The 7,459-nt window shown below is 50.0% G+C and overlaps 1 long non-coding RNA gene across 1 annotated transcript; it reads left to right on the top strand.

Annotated features, from left to right (window-relative positions):
* Positions 1-415: 415 nt before the first annotated feature.
* LOC112129080 (uncharacterized) lies at positions 416-7,118 on the top strand. The gene is made up of 4 exons (XR_002911506.2): positions 416-809; positions 3,629-3,895; positions 6,317-6,481; positions 7,054-7,118. It is a non-coding gene; the product is annotated as an uncharacterized LOC112129080 (long non-coding RNA).
* Positions 7,119-7,459: the final 341 nt, after the last annotated feature.

Genomic DNA, 7,459 nt, shown 5'->3' with positions numbered 1-7,459 from the left:
CAGTCTCGGGAAACGGGGCGTGGGGCCACCTGCTCCTTCCAACTCCTCCTCGGGGGCAGCATGAGGGAGGGTCGCTGTCAGGGCCTCGAGGACTAAGGGTTCAGGGTGCCCGCCGCTCGTCCCCTCCCCCCTCCCCCCCAGGTCGTGGAGGCCGGTCCCCAGCATCCCTCCAGAGTCCCCACTGTCGTGGCTCCGGGGCGGGCTTCTCCCTTTTCAGGAATTTCTGAAATCGCCGCCTCACCCGGGCTCTCTTCCTCCGGCTTGCCCTCCCCAGCCCCAGGTGCCAGAGAGATCTTTCCCCAAAACGCGAAACTGATCCTTTCAGACGCCTCGCGTTCGCCCAACAGCACCTCTGGCCTCGGTCGTTGTCACGTGACGCGGCCCCAGCGCCCAGGCCACGCCCCCGGAGCCCGCCACGCCCACCGGGTCCGCCCCCGCGCGCCCGCCTGCCCAGGGGGTTCCCGCCACCCGCGCTTTCCCAGGTTTACCGAACTTACGCGCCCTTCTCCGCTAGCCCTGGCTGGGTCACCCCCACGACCCGGGACTCTCCCGCCGTTCCCGCCCGGGCTGCCTGCAATGAGGTCCGCTCCTGAGGCCTCAGCCTCGCCGGGGGCAGGGCCCACTCCCGCCGTCGCCGCAGCTCCTTTCCGTCCCGGGGCCTGGGGGGCACTGTCCCACGGGTGAGGGCCGCCTCCAGCGCCCGGCCCAGCCATGCGAACGCCTGGAGCCCGCGAGCTGCAGCTGCGGCCCTGAAGGTGCCGCACATCCTGCCGGGTGGGTGAAGCGTGGCACTTTGGAAAACAAAGCGGGTTAGTGCTCAGCAGCCTCCGAGCCGACGGGTGGGGATGTCATACTATGAACTGCGAGCCCGCGAGCTGGAAAAAACAGTGCCAGTCCTGCCTGCGCCTCGCGGGACTCAGTAATTCCCGGCTCCGCAGCGCTCGAGCCTGTTCCCCGCAGCTGCATCCCCTCTGCCCCGCGAAAGTGATCTCAGGGGCCGGGCGCGTTGGCTCACGCCTGTAATCCAGCACTTTGGGAGGTCAAGGCGGGCGGCTCACTTGAGGCCAGGAGTTCGAGACCAGCCTGGCCAACAGGGCGAAAACCCATCTCTACTAAAAATACAAAAATTAGCCAGACGTGGTGGCGCACACCTGTAACCCCCAGCTACTCAGGAGGCTGAGGCAGGAAAATCACTTGAACCCGGGAGGCGGAGGTTGCAGTGAGCCGAGATCACACCACTGCACTCCAGCGTGGGTGACAGAGCGAGACTCCGTCTCAAAAAAGAAAGAAAGAAAAAGAAACGAAAAAAGTGAGGCCGGGCGCAGTGGCTCACGCCTGTAATCCCAGCACTTTGGGAGGCCTAGGCAGGTGGATCATGAGGTCAGAAGTTCAAGACCAGCCTGGCCAAGATGGTGAAACCCCGTCTCTATTAAAAATACAAAAATTAGCCGGGCATGGCTGGGCGCAGTGGCTCACACCTGTAATCCTAGCACTTCAGGAGGCCAAGGCAGGTGGATCACTTGAGGTCAGGAGTTCGAGACCAGCCTGGCCAACATGGTGAAAACCCGTCTCTACTAAAAATACAAAAATTAGCCGGGCTTGGTGGCAGGCGCCTATAATCCCAGCTACTTGGGAGGCTGAGGGAAGAGAATCACTTGAACCCTGGAGGCAGAGGTTGCAGCGAGCCGAGATCTCACCACTGCACTCCAGCCTGGGCGACAAAGCGAGACCCTGTCTCAAACAAAACAAAATAATAAAATAAAATAAAAATTAGCCAGGTGTGGTGGTGTGTGTCTGTAATCCTAGCTACTTGGGTGGCTGAGCTGGGAGGATCACTTGCTCAAGAGTTTGAGGCTACAGTGAGCTGAGATCACACCACTGCACTCCAACCTGGGTGACAGAGCGAGATCCTGCCTTAAAAACAAACAAGGGCTGGGCACGGTGGCTCACCCCTGTGATCCCAGCACTTTTGGAGGCCAAGGTGGGCGGATCACCTGAGGTCAGGAGTTCAAGACCAGCCTGGCCACCATGGTGAAAACCCGTCTCTACTAAAAATACAAAAATCAGCCAGGCGTGGTGGCAGGTGCCTGTAATCTTAGCTACTTGGCAGGCTGAGGCAGGAGAATTGCTTGAACTGGGGAGGCAGAGGTTGCAATGAGCCGAGATAGCACCATTGCACCCCAGTCTGGGCAAAAAGAGTGAAACTCTATCTCAGAAAAAAAAAAAAAAAAAGAAAAGAAAAAGAAGGCCGGGCGCGGTGGCTCACGCCTGTAATCCCAGCACTTTGGGAGGCCGAGGCGGGCAGATCACGAGGTCAGGAGATCGAGACCATCCTGGCTAACAAGGTGAAACCCCGTCTCTACTAAAAATACAAAAAATTAGCCGGGCGTGGTGGCGGGCGCCTGTAGTCCCAGCTACTCCGGAGGCTGAGGCAGGAGAATGGCGTGAATGCTGGAGGCAGAGCTTGCAGTGAGCTGTGATTGCGCCACTGCACTCCAGCCTGGGCGACAGAGCAAGACTCTGTCTCAAAAAAAAAAAAAAGAAAAGAAAAAGAAAAATAACAAAAAAAATCAGTTTGTTCCATGGGCAGTAGGCCATTGCTGCTCATCTTTTGATCAGAAGCAGTACTGAGTGGAGTATTAGGATGGTGAGGAAGGCATTCTGTTAATACATGCATGGTGGTGCTGGCAGAAACAAGATGAACAGGCAAAGCAAATCCAGAATATGTGTATAATGTCCTTTCCATGATGGAAAAAGTCCAGGGTAATCAATTTGCCACTAGATGGCTGGCTGGGTCCCCCAAGGAGCCACAGTGGGCTCAGTGTTTGTCTTTGCTGTTGGCAGATTAGGCAGTTAGTTGATGACTTACTCAGCCTTGGTGAGGGGAAGTCCATGTTGTTGAGCTTGTGCATAGCCTCCAATCTTGCCACACAGCCACTTTGTTACATAGGTCCATTGGGCAAGCAATGGTAGCTGGAAAAAGAGACAGCCCGACCTCCAGAGAACATGCTTTGTTCCCCTGATAGTCAAGAGCCTCCTTTGCAGTGATACTCTTTGGTGTGCATTCACATGGGACCCAAATATCTTTATATTCTGGGCCTGTTTGGAGAGATCTGTCCACATACTTCTTCCCCAGACCTCCTTGTCACCAGTCCTACTTCCATGTTCTTGCCAGTGAATCTATGTAGATCCCTCCATCTGGCTGTCTCTCCATCCAGGCAAAGTAGACAAACAAATGTGCCTCTTGAAGTTCTGCCCCCCAGGAAGATTTTCTTTCACCACTTGTCCTTCAGGGCCATCCTGGGGCGGGGCTGGAGGGCTCCAGCTGTCCACTCTCAGTTGTGCAGGAGCAATCTGTAAACCAAGTCTGGATTTTTTTCCTCCTCAGTCAACTGACACAGGAACTTTTTTTTTTTTTGAGATGAAGTCTCACTCTGTCGCCCAGGCTGGAGTGCAATGGTGTGATCTCGGGCTCACTGCAACCTTAGCCTCCTGAGTTCAAGTGATTCTCATGCCTCAGCCTCCTGAGTAGCTGGGATTACAGGCCACACCGGGCTAATTTTTGTACTTTTAGTAGAGACGGGATTTCACCATGTTGCCCAGGCTGATCTCAAACTCCTCATCTCAGGTGATTCACCTGCCTCGGCCTCCCAAAGTGCTGGGATTACAGGCATGAATGACGGTGCCCAGCTGACACAAGGTACTTTCTATGAGGTCCTAGGAATGAAGGAAAACAGGCAATAAGGCAAGAATCGCTGTCGAAGGAGTCTGCGCCACCTGCTCGCAGAGCTCAGTTGTGCCTTCTGAGCCTGCTCGAGCCCAGTGTACATATGCCGTCTCCACGTGATTAGAGATTGCTGCTGCACGTGCCCAGTCTTACTCATCCCGCGGCGGGGTGAGTAAGACAATATGCAGTGCACATGCGGCCGCTTCATGACCCATAACTAGGTGTTCTGCTTCTACCAGGGACCAGCAGCAAGCCAGAATAGTTATCTGTGAAACAGGCTGTGCATCTGTTCCCAAACCCTAGAGGCCTGTGCTGTGATTCTCTTACTGGTGCTTCCCAGGGCCTCCATATAGCATCCCCATTGCCACAGACACTCGGATATTGATAAGGGCCAAAAGAAAGAGCAGCTTGCACTGCATCCTGAACTTGCTACAGAGCCTTCTCTAGTCCTCACTCAGATTTATTTATTTATTTTTTTAATTTAATTTAATTTTTGTTGTTGTTGTTGAGACGGAGTCTCGCTCTGTCACCCGGGCTGGAGTGCAGTGGCGTGATCTCGGCTCACTGCAAGATCCGCCTCCTGGGTTCATGCCATTCTCCTGCCTCAGCCTCCCGGGTAGCTGGGACTACAGGCGCCCACCACCGCGCCCGGCTAATTTTTTCTATTTTTAGTAGAGACGGGGTTTCACCATGGTCTCAATATCCTGACCTCATGATCCACTCACCTCGGCCTCCCAAAGTGCTGGGATTACAGGCATGAGCCACCACGCCTGACCTCAGATTTATTTACTTAAGGTATTTCTTTAAATCGACTCACTATTTTTTACCTAAATAAATTCAGCCTCATCCTAAGCAATGATATCTCTGGTGAGGTGGTTATATTTTTTCTTACATAGGTGATAAGTAAAATAAATACTTAAGATTTAAAATTGGGTAGGTGCAGTAGCTCATGCCTGTAATCCCAACACTTTGGGAGGCCGAGGTGGGTGCCTGTAGTCCCAGCTACTCGGGAGGCTGAAGCAGGAGAATCACTTGAACCCAAGTGAGCCCGAGATCGTGCCATTGCACTCCAGCCTGGGTGACAGAGCAAGACTCTGTCTCAAAAAAAATAAAATAAAATGAAATAGAATAAAATAAATAAAAGGCAATAAGCTGGGCACCATGGCTCATGGCTGTAATCTCAACACTTTGGGAAGCTAAGGCAGGCAGATCTCTTGAGGTCAGGAGTTTGAGACCAGCCTGGCCAACATGCTGAAACCCTGCCTCTACTAAAAATACGAAATTAGCTGGGTGTGGTGGTGTGTGCCTGTGATCCCAGCAACTGGGGAGGCTGAGGCAGAGAATCACTTGAGCCTGGGAGGTGGAGGTTGCAATGAGCTGAGATTGTGCCACTGCACTCCAGCCTGGGCAACAGAGTGAGACTCCATCTCAAAAAATAAATAAAATATAATAAAAATAAAAGGCAATAAGTGTCTGCTTATCAATTGCTCGTAGGAGGTTTGCTCTTAGAACCCATGCCCCAGGCTATGGGAAAGCCACGCATCCATACAGAAAGGCCATGTGAAGGTGTTTTAGCCACAGACCAACTAAAGTCCCAGCCAACAACCCTCAATAACCAAACAGGTCACTGAGAGAGCCCTCAGATGATCTCAGCACCCAGGCTTTGAGATGCTTGAGCTGATACTGAGTAGGGCAGAGATAAGCTGTCTCCATCAAATGTTACAAAAATAGTAGATCTGTGAGCAAAATAAATGTGGTCAACATTTTTTTCTTTTTAAATTTTTTAAAATCACAACCCTGCTCACCTATGTTGTCAATATTTAACACTAACAATTTTGAGATATTTTATTATGCAGCAATAGACCACTGGTACAGGAGTCCTCTTCTCTCCCTAGATTCTCTCTTCTTGGTCTTACTGCTTGTCCCCACTTCCCTGTCCCCAGAAGCACTCGGCATAATCTCTTCAATGACACCAGCTCTGAGAAAACTAAAGCCAAAAGCCAAAAAATAAAATGTAGTAAGCTGCTAGTTATGTCTCAAAATATCTTCTCCCCTCCTTCCTAATAATTGAGGTGTTTGTTTGTTTGTTTGTTTTTGAGACGGAGACGCACTCTGTCACCCAGGCTGGAGTGCAGTGGTGCGATCTCAGCTCACTGCAACCTCTGCGTCCCGGGTTCAAGCGATTCAAGTGATTCTCCTGCCTTAGCCTCCTGAGTAGCTGGGACTATAGGTGCCCGCCACCATGCCTGGCTAATTTTTGTATTTTTTGTATTTTTAGTAGAGACAGGGTTTCACCATGTTGGTCAGGCTGGTGTTGAACTCCTGACTTCGTGATCCACCCGCCTCAGCCTCCCAAAGTGCTGGGATTACAGGCGTGAGCCACTGCGCCTGGCCACATACTTGACTTTTAAATAAGCACACATTACTCTAGAGACAGAGCACATTTCTAACTAGATGCATCTATATGATGCATCCATATGATGTAATTGCAGACAATGGAATGTGAGTATGAGTGATGTGTGTCATTTCCAAGCCTTGGCCATAAAATATGAAGCACATGCTTTTCTAAATTCTTTACCTTTTCCATAGGCTGGAACACAAACGGGATGGTGTTCCAGCTGCAACCATGCAGATGAAGACTATACCCTAGGAGACGGAGGAACAACAGACAAGAAAGAAACCTGGGTTCCTGAATAACCACGTGGAGCCGAGCAGCTTACTTATCTCAAACCACTGCTGCCCACCTCCAGATTGGTTCGTAAGATAGAAATAAGCTTCTATCCTTTTTGCATGACTGCATTTTGGGGTCTGTGTTATATAGCAGCTTAATCTCTATCTGAATGATATTGGATTTAAGTGTCTGAAGCCCAATGACTTAATCTTTCCTGAGGCAAAGGCACTGAAGAGCCTATTTTCCTAAAATGGGAAAACGAAGACATAGGAAGGAAAAACCCAACAAATGGTCAGGAAATTATGCTGCTATAGGCTTTTCTCAGATGAGTGTCTAGTCCTAATGAGGGGGCTGTGGGAATTCAAAGACAGAGAAACTGCCTTCAGATACAGCTAGTAGGGAAGACCCCTGCAGACAGTGACATTAAATTGAAGGTAGAATTTGGCTAGATGGACGTGGGGAGGGCAATTCAAACAAAGGGAACTTGAGCAACAGGGTGGAGGTAGAAAGGTGCCAGATCTTTTGGGAGATGCAGAAGTGATATCACACAGTTTAAAGCCAGAGTTAAATATAAACCGATACTTAGAAGCTTAAATTCAACATGGCAAATTCACAGGTTTAGTTTCCTAAAAGATTTTTCATGTTTTTATTACAGAACTGTCTGCAAACAAATCTTTACTTGATGAGAAGTTTAAATATAATTAAATCTAGAATATTACATGAATATTTTATTGCTTTATTAAGTCCTTCAAACAACACTTTTATTTATTTATTTATTTTTTATTTTTTTGAGACAGAGTCGCGCTCTGTTGCCTAGGCTGGAGTGCAGTGGCACAATCTCAGCTCACTGCATCCGCCACCTCCCAGGTTCAAGTGATTTTCCTGCCTCAGCCTCCTAAGTAGCTGGGATTACAGGAGTCCACCACCACACCCAGCTAATTTTCAAACAACACAGTTTTTAGAGGTATAATTAACCTCTCTAGAATATTACCTCACAACAGAATAAACAAATCAAAAACTTCAGATATTCTTTCTGAAGACCCCCTTAGTCAGTAATATCT

The sequence above is a fragment of the Pongo abelii genome, chromosome 1 (genome assembly GCF_028885655.2).
Source record: "Pongo abelii isolate AG06213 chromosome 1, NHGRI_mPonAbe1-v2.0_pri, whole genome shotgun sequence".
Lineage (NCBI taxonomy): Eukaryota > Metazoa > Chordata > Mammalia > Primates > Hominidae > Pongo > Pongo abelii.
The sequence above is the reverse complement of the archived record's forward strand: the minus strand, read 5'-3'. Positions and strand labels throughout refer to the sequence as shown.